We start from the raw sequence: 19625 nt of genomic DNA on the forward strand, positions 1-19625 counted from the left end.
AAGCAGGACCAACCCCAACTAAAGTAGTTACATAGAAAAGATTGTTTAATAAAAACAAAAACAAAACAAAATTTGCTCGCAAACTTTCAACCAGCTATAGTGGTCTCTAAACCTGGGTGCCCAAATTAAGACTACTTGGGCCTCATTTTAAAGAGGGCTGACACACAGGTTCCTTGAACTTTTAGTTAGTGCTGTGGTTCCTCAGCTCTTCAGAATGGGAAAAAACAAACAAAAACAAAAACCAAAAAGCGCAGGCATAGGTATTTTAACTTGGGCACCCAAAAAATTAAGACACCCAAAAGCTTAGATAAACACGCAATTTATCAGACATAAGGAAGAAACAGCTTTAGAGCAAGGACCACACCTTTTTAATTTTGATGAGAGTTTCAAGTTGTACATCTCATTCTAACCAGCAGAGTTTATTTTTAGAACAGTTGCTACCATTCAAACATAGTTGGATCCTTTCCATGGTTGACTCAGAAATGCATCCATTCCTATTCCTGTTCCTGTTCTAAGTACTTTGCCCCACCCAAAATGAAACAAAGGCTGTATTGGAAGCAAAGCCCTGTAAATATGCTTCCAGATAATGTCTGTGCTAGTGTGTCTGATTGAGTTAAACATCTCATGATGTAGTCCTGCAAGCCAAAAATGGGAAACATGGATGTGGTAGGGATTAGGCAAGTCAGGAGTAAAAGTTGATATGGCAGGAGCTGTAGCAGTTCCCAGTAACAGCCAGCTGGGTAAAGATGCAGTAACTTTGGTCATGTTCCTTTCACACTCACTCTGGCCAGTAATTCATAATTCAGCTTGTTTAAGCTCCGAACACATGCTATTTGGACTGTGCTTAATTTAATGTGAAAAAAATTCAAATAAGCTCTCTCAAATATTCAAAGCCTGTTTACAGATAGTTTGTTTATAGAAAAGGCCAAAATTGAAATACATTTTTGCTTCCAACAGCTCTAATCACCACTGATCCACATTCTGCTGCCCAACCTGCTAACAGGATGAAGTTATTTGTAGGAAAAGTCATTCTCTGCCCCCCGTCCCCATTTTTGCAATATACAATTGTCACAGGATAATCTATACACAGAAAAGACAGACCAATTATGGGTTGCCATTGCACCACCTCTTGAACAATCAAGATCAAAAGCTGCTACAAATCTCAGAATATTTCAACTGTCATAATAATGCAATCAATTACATTTTCCCCTTTAAGGGGTCAGAACCTTATTCAATGTTACAGGTATGCTACAGCCTCTCCTGAACTGGAAAAACAAAACAAAAGTATTCTTGCATCCTAATGCAATAAAACATATTCATGAAGAGGGTTGTCAGATTTAGTTTACCATGAATTAAGAAGTGATACACTGCCATACTGTGTGACCTTCTTTATATCTGAAATCACGTCCAGCGTTAGTAGAAAGATCAATACTGAGCTGAGTTTGTTTGGCATTTGGCAGCACATGAGGGGATAGTTTATGCACTATATCACTTATTTTACTCGAATAATAGTATGTGTTGTAATTTAAGAATTAGGATGATTTAACTTTAATAATATAATTTAAAGCAAAGCAATGACAGGGTGTAGTAATATTTCCAATATAAGCACACATACGGTGTGTTTTCAGAAACAAAGCACATACCCTCCAGTACTAGAAGTGTGGTGATACTAGACAGTAAGGTCACACCCTGCATGTCCCAACACTGTTATCCAGATGCCTCCTGAGAGCAATATGGATTCAATGTCTAAATTGGCATGCAGTGTAGCCAATTCATCCATAGATGTCAATAAGCTTTACATTACACTGGAAAACAAAATTAGAGCAGCCTAATAAAAGTAATCTCAATGGAAAGCAAAATGCTAAAGCAATCTGAGAATTGGTAGTAGTTCCTGAATACCAATTTCCTTCAGAAAGCAACTGATCTACTTGTCCATTATAATACTATGGACCTAATTCTTCCTTTCAAGACAATTTTCATTAGGGTCTCTCATTTCTATCTTTCCTCAGTGCTGCCTCCTTGAAGATGTGTTATTTGGTACAAGCCTTCTGGTATTTCCACTATAGAGATGTCTGATGTTCACAGCTGTTGTCAATAAGGTTTCAGAAACACAAGTAGCAAAAATGGCAATGGATCTTAGAGAGATTGCTGGTAAGCCAAATTTATGCTCTTTGATCACTACAAAAACAATGCCCATCTCGCCATAAGTGTCTTAAACTTGGGACATCACTTTTGCCCAATAACTCTGAAGCTAAAGAGTACTGACTTTTAAAAGCCATAAAGACACATAATGACAACTTTCTGCACCAAGTTCAGGGATAGTATAAATACTGGGGTAAGTTGCACATTAAGTGTAAATTGGGCAGAAAGTAAATGTTTAAATTCATCAATTTGAAATTCAGTAGAGATACAAAGTGATCACAAATTGCATGCAAAGGGAGGCAAAAGGAAAAGAAATTAATAAAACTAAGCTATAGCTGTGAGTGTACAAGTCTGAACTGCTGGTTCAATTCCATTATCAGTGTTAATGTATAAATCAACATTAAATGCTTATGACTACTATAGATACATAAACAGGTTTAAAAAGATTGGCTTGAGCTACTCATCAAAAAATCTAAGTTATTATTTTTAAGCATACGTCACCATCTGCACTGCCCTGTTTCAGCCACACAAAAACAGAAGCACTTGAATACCATGAAACAGGCTATTTTAAGGAAACCTCACATGAAACTGAGAAGTACTAGAATCCCTTTTTTAGAAAATCAGAACTTTAGCATGTGTTTATGTTTATCTGAACAGTTTCACCCTTTGCTGATCACTGCATCCCTCTGCATCATGACAATGATGGCAATAATACTGCTGCTTTGCATTGCCTGAAGTACTGTCAGAATATTTCCAAAGAGGAGAAACCGCAAAAAAAAAAAAAAAAAGGAACCTGTGGCAGCACAGGTTGAGCAATTCAGGTTGAGTATGTTGATGAAAGATTGCAGCCCTCTGACCACATCCAGAACGTACTGCTGATTGTTATTCAGAATGATGACTGACACCTCAAGGATGCTAACTGGACTAGTTATAAACACATTTGCTAATGTGATGTCCTGTAAACCAAGCCAATTGTAAGTCTGTTTTCATATTTTCCAATAAAACTGTATCATCATAAATCTTATCTTTAATAGAATAAATACAACTTTTTGAGAGTTCAATGCATGTAAATCTCTATTCACAAGTTGTAAAGTGGGAGCAATCACCTGGTGGCAGAAGCAGACCTACACCATCCTGTAATAAGGTTATGATAACCAGAAGTGCTGCTAAGAGACATCTTTATTTCAGACCCCATTCACTGACACCTGTTCAATCTCTTATTTTGTTTTACATAAAATGCAAATAAGACAGAAAGACAACAAACAACCCGTACAACTATGGCCACAAACTCACAACTACATCAGTGGATCTCAAAGCACTTTACAAAGAAGAAAAGTATCATTATCCCTATTTTACAGAGGGAGGGGAAACTGAAGCACAAAGAGGGTAAGAGATTAGCTTAAGGTCGCCTATCAGGCCAGTGGCAGAGCCAGGAGTAGAATCCAGATATCCCGAGTCTCAGTCCAATGATTTATCCACAAGGCCACAATTCCTCTCTATTACAACCAGCTAATACCCAAAAAGTAAAATAACTGAAGGAGAGGTTAGTGTGGATGATCTCAACCTCCTGGCTGATGAGAAGATTGTCCAGTAAGAGGAAGAACATTCTCTGAACCTCAATGGCTTTCTGATCTCAAGAGTCTCCCACCTGATGCTTGTGTTTGCTGTTCCTAGGGGTTTTCATGTGTGTGCACGTGCATGTGCACGTTTTCTGTCTCCACAGGAGCATTCTCAATAGTATTGAGGAGCTTTTCAAGAACCCTGGAGCCAGTGCCCTCCAGATGGTCGTGACAAGACTTTAAAGCCACCCTAGTACACATGCAGTCTAGATTTTCTAGAAAGTGAATTTCTCCAAGTAGTTTGGTGAAGTTAGGTTAAAGGAATAGGCGGGGGACCCGATCTGTGAGATGTTGGGGCTGTGAGTTTCACTTTTCTTTGGAACACTTTTCCGCAAGACAAGATGACTAACAAACCTAAGATTCTCTGCATTGTTTCAGAAAGCCACAGGGTAAATAGCTTTTGACATTTCAAAAGGTTAACTTAGAGTTTGATGACATAAAAAACAGCAGCTCCATCAATAGTAACTGGTGAATTAGTAGACTTATGACTCACTTTCAGTCTCAGACACTGATTAAACCAATACTAGAGAAGACTGCTCTTCCCTCCCCATACTGTTAAGTGGGGGCATCTGTACTCCCTGCACACCCCTCTCACCATACCAGGATGACTCTGACACCCAAAAAAATCACTTTTACACCAAGGAACTGGTAAGTTTTATGAAAAGACTCAGCCAGTCTAAGGAACTCTCAGGTGGTTTCCTCATACTGTCAACAGGAAGCCAGCAATACTCAGGTGGCTCTTGACAGGGGAAGCAGTTTGAGGAGTCAGGATTCATCTGCACTTTTTAGGCAGCCTCAGGAACAAGTTCTCCCTCCAACACTTACACCTTCCAGATTGTAAGAGAGGAGGCGGCAGCTGACTCTCCAAGATTGCCTGAAGAGTCCAGCTGCCAGCCCAGCTCCCCAGTAGATCTTCAGCACAGGTGCAGCTACCCCAGCAGGTAGCAATGAAGAGCCAATTCCAATGCTGATGGCAGGGAGCATCAGACCCTAATTCCTCCCATTCCTGGGTGGGGCAGGAATGAACTAATATCTTGCTCTCCTTACCCCCATATCCTATTTTCTCTTCCCACTGTGACAGAGCATCTCACTCCCATCACCAAGAAATCTTTGAGGCAGGTCAGATGAGCAAACTATGCTCCTAAACCATGCTCCCCCCCATTACTGGCCCCCCTCTCCCGAGGAACAGAAACCACCCTCCCCCACCAGAGTGTGAGCTTAGCAAATCACTTCCACACCATCATAACAGCTCTCCATCTTTGTCAAATGTTGTGTAAGAGGGAGTAACTTACCTCTTACCACATGGACGTGGCAGCTGCTTCAGTTTATCTTGCTCTCTGAGAGGCTATACCAGCCAAAACAAAAATCCATCAGGAATATGAAGTCTGGCAAACAACAGAATCCATTCTCTGTCTCCCTGCTCTCTAGGCCACAACCTTCCCTCAAGGGCTTGTTCAAGGGATCACTAGTAGGTCTTTAACCGACATTACTCTCTCTTTCTCAGTGCTGCAGGCCACCATTGAGGTCTGAGAGTTTTCTCTCCTTTCCAGGGTATTACACCCTGTTCCTTAGAGCAAAAGAGACACTTCTACCATGCCTCTTCTGTAACCTGCAGCTCTGGACACAAACATCAGGTCTGGCTCCAACCTACACCCACTCTTCTTTCCTCCAAAGCTACTTTCCATAGTCTGTCCCTTCTCTAGATATTCCAGGAAACCCTTTTGTTACCACCCTTGCTCCAGCCTCCTGAGCATTCTTCAAAAATGCCCACACAAGCTTGCTCCTTCACAGGACTCCTTAGTCTGCTGCCCAGGGCTGCTGGAATACCATATACTTGGTTAGTTGTTTATTACTACTATTTCAAGCCAGGGGTGGTGGAAGTACCCTCAGTTTTAGCACCACTGCTGCTGCCTGTTTCCTACCCTGGTCCTTTCACAGGCTTTTTCCTACAATCCCTTCTTACAGGAAAAACCAACACAAACTCTACTCTCTCTCATGCAGCACATAGGGAAGTTATTTATAGCCCCGCCCTCTTTCCCAGCATGCCTCTCTCTCAGGCCTACAGTTTCCATGCTCCTTAGGAATTGTCACCCCCACAAGGCCACTATGCTGGGCAGAAACCATTAGCAGGGCAGAACAGGTCCTGGAACCTATTTTAAAGGGCCAGCTTAACCTGTAACAGGGGGTACTGTGGCAATGGAGTTCCAGCATTGGAGGATACACTGCCTCCTTGGAGGTAGGGGGGAAGTGAGAGGGAAAAAACTGACCAAAACCCATCCCTCTCCCCCAAGAAGCCCCTGAATATTTCAACCAGCTAAATGTAGTAATAATGGGACTGGCATCTTTCTTGCAGGGCTTTAATTGGAAGTTGCTGTTTATCTTTGTTTCTTACATGTTAACAAGAAACTCACTAATAAAAGGTCAGTACTCCTCACACAAGTTTTCAGGCTGCGTCATCTGAACTGGGACTTGCTATTTAAAGGATATATACTAATGCACTCAAAATGGACTAGATCCTGCTCCAGCTGAAGTCAGTGACAAAACTTCAGTTGAATTTTGTGGGATCAGGCCCAAATAGCTGCCAGCTGGTTAGCCCCTGAATCAGTGATGTCAATTTGAGTTAAGGGTGAGCATTCATCACCTTACAACTGAATTTCTTGTGCTAATCCTCTGGTTTGCTTTGTGAGTTGCCATTTTGGGGGAATTTCCACCCCTACGTTCCACAGCATAGCAGCTGGTTTCTCATTATGTGATGAATAAATAAAATCACATTTCGTTAAAAGGAAAGCCTCTGTCTCTAGAGCTATTATTTCATTAATTGTACCCAAAATTTAGTGCAGATTTTCAAAAGCAGTTAGTGATTGGGGGGTCTCAATATGGTACACCTTAAAGTGGACTGTTATTCAGAAATTACATCTAAGAAAGGACTTAGTCTAAGACTTGGCATTACTCAGATGATGAAAATATGCAGCTTGATAAAGGAGAAATAATTTTTTTCTTAGTGAAGATTTGTCATGGTAAGAGGTGATTCAGAAATGGACAGCTGCAGCAATATTAAAGATAGATAGATATATACACACAGTACAATTTGGAGGCAAGAATTTTTTATTTCATACACATGCCAAATAGAGAGAAGGAGAGAGTACCTGTTTGTTGTGAGAAAGAAAGAAAGGAAGAAAGATTTCTTGCCTCCAAACTGTATTTTGCCAGTAAACTTGTTTAATTACTTAGATTTCAACAAATATTTGAGATATTACTACACTCTTGTTTCATTTGCTTTGGCTACAAAACTGTAATCCTAACAAACAAGCTGCAGTGCTGCTTTTTAACCACATGAGAGCATAAAGATCACATTTCTCGGATATGAATTTTACAAGATTAACTGCAGCCACTAGGACCAAGTGCCCCCTGCAGCCTGTCTCCAAGATAATGACCTTTTTAAAACCACTGCAAAGCTCTGCACCCTGCTGATCACTGAAAGAGTTCTTGCTATGTTACTCTGGGTGTTTTCATATATTCAGATTAACCCAACTTCTTCCCCTCCCCCCCCTTTTTTGCCTTTAGGTTAGAAGGTGCAAAGTCATTCATTCGCATTGCAAAAGTTCTCCCTTAAAGATTTCCTCATATAAAGAGGTAGCCAGTCCCTAATACTTACAATTTGTTGTTATCTTGTATTTTTGTGTAGATTGCTTCTAAAATTCTATTGCATCATTAAATTGGATTTTTCTTTATTTATGGGGCTTGTGTTTTTATGGCTGATTCTTTGTGCATAGTGAGATAATATTTCTTGAAAAATGGAAGATCATGTTTGAGTGTAGGGAGGGATTGGGTTGGGATTTAATTTTGTAGTCTCAGACTATTCTGAATTATTCATATCAATGTTTTTTAATTATTGAAAAAGCTAATATTAAAAGAAATTATCAAAAAAAATCTCTGTGCAGATTATAGGACAGAGGCCAAAAAGTATTTTTTCCATATAATGCTCATACTGGAATAGGCAAACTGAGACATGCTTTATCATTAAAACAGTTCCCACTGAAATTAAATGTTAATATAATATTAAATAGAATTAACATTTTATGGGATTAAATATGAGTCAACTTTAGGATAAAAGTGTTGTTAAATTATTGCACCTTTCTCATGCATTTCAGGTAAGCCACAAATACAGCTGCTGGAATATGGTACCTGGGATGAATTTTATAAAAGCAGTAACATTAGAAGATTTATGAAGCAAGCAATGGAAGATGCAAGCAGATAGATCTAGGATTTCAGCAGAAGTATTTGAAATGGAAAAATATACTATGTTTTTCACTATGTAAGGCACATTCAAATAAAGGATTTTGTTTGTTTATTTGATTTTAAGGGACAGGAAGGAGTAAATTTGAGACTCACAAACTTTGATAGAAAAATATCCCTTTAAAATAACACTTTCTGCTTCCTGTTTTTGAATACACAAAAATCTTTATTGAGATAAAAATATTCCCTCCTTGAGGTAACAAAAGAAGGGGGAAATGATTAAGGACAGGATAATCTAACTGCTTGGTGGGATGGGAAATTAATGGTCCTGCAAACACAGTTACCACACTTCTTGGCTGGAACCAGCTCTTGTGTTTCTTATACTGAAGGAGAGGAGGTTCTGTTCTGTCACACTGGGAATGGCTGAATGTGCTGATGAAGTAATGCTAAATACAGCCTTATGTACTTGTGAACTTCAATGTTTTGGTGGCACTGAGAGAACGTTTGCTTCTTTTGGTTTATTTAAAAAAAAAAGATACAGCAAGGAAGTAGTTTTTTTTCTCTTCTTGGTTTCAAGACTCTATTGCCTGATTCAGTTTAGCTGTGAAATTAACTATCTTTATAAATGCTGGAATTTAAGCACATGCCTGATAGTTAGTTTTATAAATGTATATTTTTATGCACTCACATTTTACTCGTTCCTTTCTCAAATAGTAATTACTATGTATTATTTGTGCAGTGCCTATACATGTGCCAGTCACTTTACAAACAAAGAAAATGACATGGTCCCAGCCCTGAAGAATTTACAGTCTAAATGTTTGATCATGCAGAGCCAGGTGTCCACACTAGCAGATCTCTTTGTATGATCAGGGCCTAATAATGGACCATCACAGCATAGTATAGTGATTTTATTTTTTAAAAATCCTATTATTAGCCTTTTATTCACGTCAGCTTCATTTCATTGGTTGGGTTTGTATAGTTTTGAATCAACTGTAGATTTTAGGTTGGAATATACATTGTAACAATTGCCTATGGGTGGTAAAGTTGGTAATTACATGCTGCTTGAATTGGCAAACACAGTTACAGAAGTTATGAGATGCTAGTTACAAGGAAAGTTGTGAAACCTCCATTAGAGAGAAAAGGAGGAAGATATAACTTGGGTCATCTCCTCTTTCCTCTTGTAGTCCTTTTCTTCTTTTTGAAATTTTTTCAGCTGAGGTTCAAGAGACAAAGTCTGTGTGGATGGTAACCCCCAGCTCTTTCTTTATCGAGATGTAGATTTTCACCCACATCCTCTTTTCTGCCAAAGAATGGCCACTTAACCAGAGGATGGTTCATTTGATTTTGTTGCCACCTCATTGAGGCATCAGCTAACCTTTTGTCTCTAGGCACTGATTTGTGACTCTTCCCCAGACTTAGAACATGTCTCTAGTAATATAATACAGTAGAATCCTGTAACTTTACATGCAACGTTGTCACACATTTTACCAGGACAATAGTGATCAGTAAATTATGAGTTTTCAAATGATACCTCACAAGTCACACTTTGTATGAAATTTATCATAGTCTCGTGAAAGGGGTAAACATAGGAGTACATGCGGACACAATGGTTTTGGGTGGAAATCGCAGTTCCATATGAGTTTTGTTTCGATATTTTGAAGTTGTTCAAACCCCAGTACCACAAACAGCATCCAGGAAAAAGATTGGGCAAGCATCCAAGCAAAAGATTTCCTACAAACATCTGTGGAATGAAATCATTGTCTTTTGTTCTGCTTTATTCACAAACTTTGAAAGCATTTGGCATGTTGTTGCCTGGGTAAATATATGGTAGATAAGAAGTCAAGTAGATAAGAAACAGAAAAAGAAGAAACCCTATGCTGTAATGGCCACGGTCCAGTTCTGGGGGAAAAAAAATTAGATGTAAAAACAAGTATGTACTTAACGACTGCCTAGGTCAGGAGATATCTTTAGCCCAACATCTAGAGAGGAATAATTGTGGGGGCAGGAGATTGGGGTTCCCAACAATGCTCTCTTACTTTCTGTGTGACCATAGGCAAGACACTCAGGTCCTGATCTAATACCTACTGAAGCCAGTGGAAAAAACTCTCATTGGTTTCAATGTGCTTTGGATCAGGACCCTAGCTCTCTGTGCCTCAATTCACAACCTGTAAAATGAGACAAATTGTGTCTATCTTTCTCACAGGGGTGCAGCTCAGTTACTACAGTGATCAGCATCACAGAAAAGCCAATAAAGTCAAAATAATCACATCTCTGTTTCCATTGCTGTTCTCACTGGGGGAAAAAAACCAAAAAATAGCTACAAAAACAAAACAGATCCTTTCTACAGTGCCTCATTTTCTATATTATGGTAATTTCTATGGATAAGAGTCAACTGCAAGTTAATGTTTAATGATTGTATGTGGTATGTATAGTAGTACTTAAATTAGATGATCCACATTCAGTTAAAGCAGCCTTCTTGTCTGATGTCAAAGTTAGACTCAGGACTCACAGTTTGTCAGACCACTCTGGGCTTGGCTACACTTGCAGATTTGCAGCGCTGCAGCAGGGTGTGAAAAAACACCCCCTCCAGCGCTGCAAGTTGCGGCGCTGCAAAGAACCAGTGTGATCAGAGCCCCAGCGCTGGGAGCACGGCTCCCAGCACTGTACGTTAATCCCCATAGGGAGGTGGAGTTCGGACAGCACTGGGAGAGCTCTCTCCCAGCGCTGGCGCTCCGACCACACTTGCGCTTCAAAGCGCTGCCACGGCAGCGCTGTGCAGCGCTAAGTGTAGCCATCGCCTCTCTTTTATTAGCACAGCGCTCTGCTAATAACACCCAGATAACATGAGCACCATGCAAGACACAAAGGGCTTGGCTACACTTGAGAGTTGCAGCGCTGGTGGAGGCTTTCCAGCGCTGCAACTGAGGGCTTGGCTACACTTACAAATTTGCAGCGCTGCAGCAGGGTGTGAAAACACACCCTCTCCAGTGCTGCAAATTGCGGCGCTGCAAAGCGCCAGTGTGGTCAAAGCCCCAGCGCTGGGAGCGCGGCTCCCAGCGCTGTACATTATTCCCCACAGGGAGGTGGAGTATGGACAGCGCTGGGAGAGCTTTCTCCCAGCGCTGGCGCTTTGACTACACTTAGCGCTTCAAAGCGCTGCTGCAGCAGCGCTTTGAAGTGTAAGTGTAGCCAAAGCCTTAGTAACTGTCCACACCTGCAAGGCACATCCAGCACTGCAACTCCCTGGCTGCAGCGCTGGCTGAACACCTGGTCTGCTTGGCGTGTAACAAGTGCAGCGCTGGTGATGCAGCGCTGTTCGTCGGGTGTGGCCACACACTAGCGCTGTTATTGGCCTCCAGGGTATTAGGAGATATCCCAGAATGCTTTTAACTAATTACTCTTTTTGTTTTGTTATGCAGCCTCTCTTTGTTTTGTTGTGAACGCGGGGCTCCAGGAGCTGTTTATCTAAAAAACAAACACAGCTCCTGTTTGCTGTGATCAATCTGTAACTCAGTGAACAATCAAATGAGATAAACCCTGTGAATGAGGCAGGCAGGGGAATGAGTGAGTGTTTGCTTGATGAGAGAAACAGCGGGGGCGGGGCAGAGAAAGGGAGTCCCTTGGAGCAGCTGCTTATCTGGTCTGCAGGCTGTTTGCAGTTAAGCGTAAGGGGTCGGGAAAATTTTCTGATTTTGCAAGGCAGGGAGCTAATACACAGTGTCGGCTCCAAAAATCCACTCTCTCTCTCTCTCCCCCGCTCCCTGTGACACTCCACCCCACCCCCCTCTTTTGAAAAGCACGTTGCTGCCACTTGAACGCTGGGATAGCTGCCCATAATGCATCACTCCCAACAGCGCTGCAAATGCTGCAAATGTGGCCACACTGCAGCGCTGGTAGCTGTGAGTGTGGCCACACACCAGCGCTTTCCCTACACAGCTGTACGACCAGCGCTGTAACTCCCAGCGCTGCAACTCTCAAGTGTAGCCAAGCCCAAACTATCTCAATTTATACAGCTCAAAAGGGAGCAAACTTGACAAGATAATAAAGGGAGCAGAACTGACAAGTTCACTGGAGGCTAGACATGCATAGTTAATTTCCTTTCTAACTTTTACCAATCTCCGGCTAATGTTTCACCATTAGCTCTTTGTTTATGCCTTAATGTTCCTCTTGCTGACACCTGTATTTTAACATTTCAGCTCTTTTGCTTAAAGGTACACACAGCATTTCTTTAATCCTTTCTATTTTTACAATATAATTCAGGGGTCGGCAACCTTTCAGAAGTGCTGTGCTGAGTCTTCATTTATTCACTCTGATTTAAGGTTTCGCGTGCCAGTGATACATTTTAACGTTTTTAGAAGGTCTCTTTCTATAAGTCTATGTAACTAAACTATTGTTGTATAAGCAGCAAAGAATCCTGTGGCACCTTATAGACTAACAGATGTTTTGCAGCATGAGCTTTCGTGGGTGAATACCCACTTTTTTCGGATGCAGCAGTGATTTTTCAGGGCAGGTGTGTGTATATAAGCAAGCAAGAAGCAAGCTAGAGATAACGAGTTAGATCAAATCAGGAGGGGGGGGGCCCTGCAGCAGCAGCTGTGAACCAAGGGAGGAGAAACTGGTTCTGTAATTGGCAAGTTGTATGTAAAGTAAATACGGTTTTTAAAATGTTTAAGAAGCTTCATTTAAAATTAAACTCAAATGCAGAGCCCCCTGGACCAGTGGCCAGGACCCAGACAGTGTGGGTGCCACTGAAAATCAGCTCGCGTGCCGCCTTCGGCACTCATGCCATAGGTTACCTACCCCTGATATAATTCATTCTATTTTCACAGATATAATATAAATGACACCATTTGTTAAAACAGGATTTAACAAAATAAAAAGGAGGCATTTACTTTTTTTTTGGTTTCATAACTACAGAAATGAGGATTGAAAGAGGTAATATGGCCTAGTATATTTACATTGATATTAACCTGATGCGTGGGGAATATGAATACAAATAAATTATTGCATAACCATTTGCTGTGTAACTGATATGACATGATTTTGAGTCTTCATCCTGTAATTAACTAGTATAGAGAATAAAAAAGCTTAACAGCTGCCAATCTATCCCTATTCCTTGTTAAGTGAGAGCAATTATAATCATTACAGAATTTCAGATAAAGTAAATTTAATTACCTATGTTCCAGTTAGCAAGTCTGAATTCCTTCAGAGTTCACAAGTCATTGATACTGCTGGTAAATCTATTAGAAGAGTAATACCATGCTTGTTATAACAAATATTTGACTCAAGAAGGATATGATTTATCATTTTAAATGGTGTTAGGCTTTTCAGTGTCTTCTCCAACTTATCATCCATTTTGTTGTCTTAAGTAGTTATATTAATCATTGATACCTTTCCAGAGAGGCATTGACTGGACTAATAACATAAGAAGCAGCTATTTTTGAGATGCCATACAACAAGATAAGACCTTCTGGTTGGGTTTGAAATTAATTGAGACTGCTGCATGTTTCCACTAAATAGAACCCTGAGTGCTCAACTTTCCAGATCTTAACAATGTATGAACTTGTTTCCAATTTTGAATTACTAATCCAAGAGTTGTAAGAACAACATATTTCTCTTGTTCAGTCCTTTATATGAGACTGCTTTCCTATGACTTCACTTGGGAATTTTCTGCCCATATACACAATAGTCTGGAATTGGATTTTATTCAAACCACCTTTACATATGTGTAACCCTTTGAGACTATAAGCAAACGTGGAGAAGGATGATCAAATAGATATAGTGTACTTGGACTTTCAGAAAGCCTTTGACAAGGTCCCTCAGCAATGTCTCTTAAGCAAAGTAAGGAGTCATGGAATAAAAGGGAAGGTCCTCTCATGGATCGGTAACTGGTTAAAAGATAGGACAACAAACAAAGGGTAGGAATAAATTGTCAGTTTGCATAGTGGAGAGAGGTGAATAACAGAGTCCCGCAAGGATCTGCATTAGGCTCAGTGCTGTTCAACATATTCATAAGTGATCTGGAAAAAGGGGGAAACAGTGAGGGGAAAAGTTTGCAGATGACACAAAATTACTCAAGATGGTTAAGTCCAAAGCAGACTGCAAAGAGTGACAAAGGGATCTCACAAAACCAGGTGACTGAGCAAGAAAATGGCAGATAAAATTCAATATTGATAAATGTAAAATAATGCACATTGGAAAACAATCCCAACTATACATACAAAATGATGGGGTCTAATTAGACATCTTGGACTCATCCTAGAATCATAGGATTGGAAGGAACCATGAGAGGTCACCTAGTCCAGTCCTCTGCATGGATAGTTCTCTGAAAACAGCTGCTTGATGTGCAACACCAGTCAAAAAAGCTAACAATGCTAGGAATCATTAGGAAAGGGATAGATAATGTGAAAGAAAATAGAATGCTCTTATATAAATACATGGTAAACACACACCTTGAATACTGTATGCAGTTCTGGACACCCCATCTCAAAAAATCTAGATATATTATAATTGGAAAAGGTACAGAGAAAGGCAACAATAATTGTTAGGGGTATGCAACATCCATTGAGAAGAGATTAAAAAGACTGGGATTGTTCAGCTGGAAAAGAGACAACTGAAGGGATACAATAGAGGTCTATAAAATCATGAATGGTGTGGAGAAAATGAATAGGGAAGTATTTACCGCTTCACATAACACATGAACCAGAGGTCACACAAAGAAATGAAGAGACAGCAGATTTTAAACAAATATAAGGACGTACTTCACACAACACACAATCAACCTGTGGAATGCATTGCCTTGGGATGTTGTGAAGGCCAGAAGCATAACTGTGTTTAAAAAAGGTTTAGATAAAAATAAGTGCATCAATGGCTATTAGTCAAGATGGTCAGGAATGCCACCCCATGGCCCAAGTATCCCTAAACCTCTGACTGTTAGAAGCTGGGATTGGATGACAAGGGATGGATCACTCAATAAATTGTCCTGTTCTGTTCACTCCCTCTGAAGCGTCTGGCACCAGCCACTATTGGAATACTGGGCTAGATGGACCATTAGTCTGACCCAATATGGCCCTTCTTATATGCTAACTCAAATGGAGTTGGTCCTGATTTATATAAGTCTGAGAACCAAGCCCTATTTTTTTTAAAAACTTATCCATATTCCTGTACATGCAAGGAAGTCTATGAACTATAATATCTTAGTTCATGCTATTGTGGTTGGGAAGAGTTTACTCTGCAGCAATTCTCATTTCAAACAGTAGGCTGGAACAAATTTAAATGGGCCATTCAGATCAACTTCATTTTGTTCACTATCCAAGGGCAATTCTCAACTTGGGTATTTTCAGTAGGCTAAGACCAGATGGCAAAGCAGAGAGTTTTTGTTAATTTCATTAAAAGTATGTTGCATCTTAAAATATGAAATTAATATACCCTAAGAGACACTTTCAAATTATTGTTGTGGATGCCTTAATCTACTTTTCTGCTGCGTGTACACATCCTGGTTTGAGATGTTGCATGAGCTGCGTGACCTGAATGTTGGATGAGCTGGCTTCTGGTGATTTACTGGAGTCTGAAGATTTTGTTTATTTTCCCCTCACAGGAGGGAGTCCTTAGCAGCAAATGTAAACCAGTACATCACCGCACCCCGACGGTTTTCACTCATTTGAGCTTCTTTGCAATGTAGATACTGAACAGACTCGTGCTAAAAATACTAACCTGGCAATTATGCAAATGAAGCATGCAGATATGGAGACACGGAACACTTCTCGCTATAACAGAAAATGTATCACCAGTTGTTTTAAAAATGAAACTGAACACCACACCTTGGCTTCCAAAAGAAGAAGAAAAACTTTATAAAGAAACAAAACCTATTTCTGCATCTATGAAGGTGACCATGACAATAAGATCTGATCATTCATTTGTGACTAATTTGAGAAAAGCATATATTAAACAAAACTATTAATATGAATTAGTGTATTCTAGAGCAGTTTGATTTGACAGCCATAGAAAATGAAGTCTGTATGACATAAGAATGGCCATACCAAGTCAGACCAATGGTCCATCTAACCCAGTATCCTCTTTTCCTCCAGATGCTTCAGAGGAAGTGAACAGATCAGGGCAATTTATCAAGTGATCCATCCCCTGTCATCCAGTCCCATCTTCTAGTAGTCAGAGGTTTAGGAAACCCAGAGCATGGGCCTACGTCCCTGACCATCTTGGCTAACAGCCATTGATGGATCTGGCCTCCATGAATTTATCTACCTATTTTTTGAACCCAATATGATGCATGACCAGAAAGGGTTAAGCATCCTGACTCAAATTCAGGATGCTTGGTAGAGGTCAACAATATAATCAAACACTCCCTGTCTACGCTGTATTCTGTTAATTCAGAGATCAAAAGAACATCTTAGCATTTAAATGAACTGTAAACATGGGATATCACTGTATTCCGCTCTCTTTGAAATATATAGCACATCATCTGCGAATGGTGAAAAACAGGCAATTGCCTTGTGTTACTCTGTGTGAATAATTACCAGGCGATGCTTAGGAAGTAAACCTACTTCATAGTTGCCCTGATTTCTTATTGTTTACCCAGGACTATATGGTCAAGTGAATGCTAGAACATTGTATAAAAGGCCCTTGGGTCCTGATCCTGTCCTCTCAGATCTGCTTAAGCTTCATCAGGGAAAGTTTGAGTCCCAAGATTGAGATCCCAGTTAAGCTGGAACACCCTAAATATGATACTGGACATTGGCCTATAACCTCTGGACTAAATTCTAAAAGAACACTTTGCAACTACAAAGCTCACCATCTCTGCTATGAATCCGAACCTCAAGAATTGAATTCATGTCTGTATGTATACTGATCTTTTAACCATATTCTATCTCTCTTGTCTTTTTTTTTAAATAAATTTTAGTTTAGTTAATAAGAATTGGCTGTAAGCATGTATTTGGGTAAGGTCTGAAAGATTCATTAACCTAGGAGGTAATGAGTCTGATCCTTTGGGATTGGTAGAACCTTTTCTTTGGTAAGATTTTCATTATTCCTCATCATATTTGACTTGGGTGACTAGGTGGAGGCCTGAGGCTGGGTTACTTTAAGGGAACTGTATTGTTGGCTTCTGAGTAGCCAGTGAGGTATAACAGAACCTTTTTGTGCTGGCTTGGTACATCTAAGTACTGGTATATCCACCAGCTTTGGGGATTGTCTGCCCCATTCTTTGCAGTTCACCCTAATTGAGTGACCTCAGCTGGCTCCCCTGGGAATCTGGTCACACCCAGTTATTCTTTCAATGGCCCTTAAAAGGTACTGACTGCTGGCTGTCCAAAGTGATTATAGAGCTGTGGACTGCTGCCCAGTAGAAAATGAATGATACTACACGTGTGTCAAATAGGGATCAATTTGTCGTCAGATGGTAACTACTTTTAGTCATTAGCAACTGTGCTGGATTTGAATTGATGACCAAGCATTTTAAGCAAGTATGCTGTGTGTGATTCCTACCTTTGTTTGGTTTATTAGTTTCCAGCATACTACAGGAAGTCATACAATAGGTCAAATTAGGCGAGGTAAGGTTTCAGCTTGGGCAAGTTCATTATTTTGTTTATTGAGTTCTAGGACTTCTTCTGCAGCCAACGCCACGTGGAAATATGTATTTGTGTGAAGATTGATGCTATCTAAAATCCATAGAAAAAGCAGCTAAGAAATCAGAAAGCCTGACATTTCAAGAGAAAACTACTGGAATCCTTGACTTAACTATAGAAAGAGGGCGGGGTTCTTTGCTTATTTTTTAGGTAAAAAGGCAAGAATGAAACAGATCTGTGTTGAAGTGGTAATTGCCTTCAGCTACAAAAATGGTTGACTCTTCTTCACCACCATGGAAAAAGTTAATGACTTCCTGAAAGCAAATCCTGAGCTAGAGGAAACCGCAAGCTCATAGTCCCTGTCAAGATGACAGAAAACAGCAAGGCCAGGCTTTTTGGTCCCATTGCATTTTAATGCATTGTCTCAAAAATTGCATGAGATGTGGCCCAATACTTCAATTTTTTGCTACCCATTTTGTTCTGAGCTTTATCCTCTCAGCTGAACATCAAATCATCACAGTCAATCCAATCTGGCTAAGCCTTATAAGTTTAAAATCATGTCAGAATACCTTGACTGTCTGGATGACAGACCACAGTTCAGGAGAGTTAGAGATATTATGTATTGTGCATACATACAAGTTAGCAAATTCTAATATTTATTCTGACTCTTTGCACCTGACCATCAGGTCAGCGATAGCCTGCAGTCTCCCATTAAAGCTGCAGAAAACTCCTTGCTAGCCTGTAAAACACAAACTTTTCCACTAATTAGGGGCTGGAGACCAGGGCAACCCCCACTCTTATACTATTGGCCCAGAAGCTGTATCATGTATTGTCCTTAACCTCTAGCCTATAAGAGCATCTTTCTATTCATCACTGCCCTAAAAGCTAGATACTTCACTAGAAGATCACCTTCACTAGATCACATGCTCTATTCAAAAGCCAGAGATCAGATGTTTCATTGTCCGCCCTGTATATACTGACCAGATGAACTCTGAGACCGTACATTTGCTTATTGAGATAATAGAATACCTTGTGGCTAGAAAGGTAGATGATAGCATGCTCTAATGCAGGGGAGGGCAAACTTTTTGGCCCAAGGTCCATATCTGGGTGGGGAAATTGTAGGAAGGGCCATGAATGTAGGGCTGGGGCAGAGGGTTGGGGTGTGGGAGGGGGTGCGGTGTGCAGGAAGGGGCTCAGGGCAAGGGGCTGGGATGCAGAAGGGGATGCAGAGAGCAGGAGGGGGCTCAGGGCAGGGGGTTGGAGGCTCAGGGCTAGGAGTTAGGGTGCAGGAGAGGATGCAGAGTGTGGGAGTGGGCTCAGGGCAGGGGGCTCAGGTGCAGGAGGGGTGTGGCAGAGAGCTCAGGGCAAGGGGTTGGAGTACAGGGTGAAGGAGGGGTTCACGGTGCAGGCTCTGGCCCGGTGCCGCTTACCTCCAGTGGCTCTGGGGTGGCAACGGCACTCAGCGGGGCTAAGGCAGGCTCCCTGCCTGCCCTGGCCCCACGCCACTCCCGGAAGTGGCCAGCATGTCCGGCAGTCGCTCCTGGGTGTGGAGTGGGGCAGGCGGCTCCGCCGCACTCCGGCCTTGCCTGTGGGTACCACCCTCGAAGCTCCCATTGGCCGCAGTTCCCCATTCCCGGCCAATGGCAGCCTTGTGGGGCAATGGCTGCAGGCAAAGGGCAGCACGCAGAGTCCGCTACCCACATTTCCTTCCCGGAGCCGCAGGGATGTGGTACCGGCCGCTTCCAGGAGCAGCACGGTGCCAGGGCAGACAGGGAGTCTGCCTTAATCCCGCTGTGCCACAGGGTTGGCAATCCAGCAGGCTGGATTGAAAGCCCTGATGGGCCGGATCCAGCCCGCGGGCCGTAGTTTGCCCTCCCCTGCTCTAATGCCTAGAGCACTGGTGAGTGTAAATATAAAACATGGTTTTAAAGCAAGAGTTGTAAATATAAAACATGGTTTTAAAGCAAGAGTTTTTTAATGATTTATTTGCCCTGAGGACTTGGGATGCATTCGCGGCCAGTACAGCTACTGGAAAAGTCTGCAGCCATTT

At 41.2% G+C, this 19625-nt stretch overlaps 1 long non-coding RNA gene across 2 annotated transcripts; it reads left to right on the forward strand.

The window, feature by feature from the left end:
• Positions 1-5836: 5836 nt before the first annotated feature.
• On the forward strand, positions 5837-8112 carry LOC120372562. 2 transcript variants are annotated; one of them, XR_005585049.1, is made up of 4 exons: positions 5837-5997; positions 6115-6181; positions 7326-7394; positions 7913-8112. It is a non-coding gene; the product is annotated as an uncharacterized LOC120372562 (long non-coding RNA). The 2 variants fall into 2 exon arrangements; XR_005585048.1 differs by lacking the exon at positions 7326-7394.
• Positions 8113-19625: the final 11513 nt, after the last annotated feature.

The sequence above is a fragment of the Mauremys reevesii genome, linkage group 9, assembly GCF_016161935.1.
Source record: "Mauremys reevesii isolate NIE-2019 linkage group 9, ASM1616193v1, whole genome shotgun sequence".
Lineage (NCBI taxonomy): Eukaryota > Metazoa > Chordata > Testudines > Geoemydidae > Mauremys > Mauremys reevesii.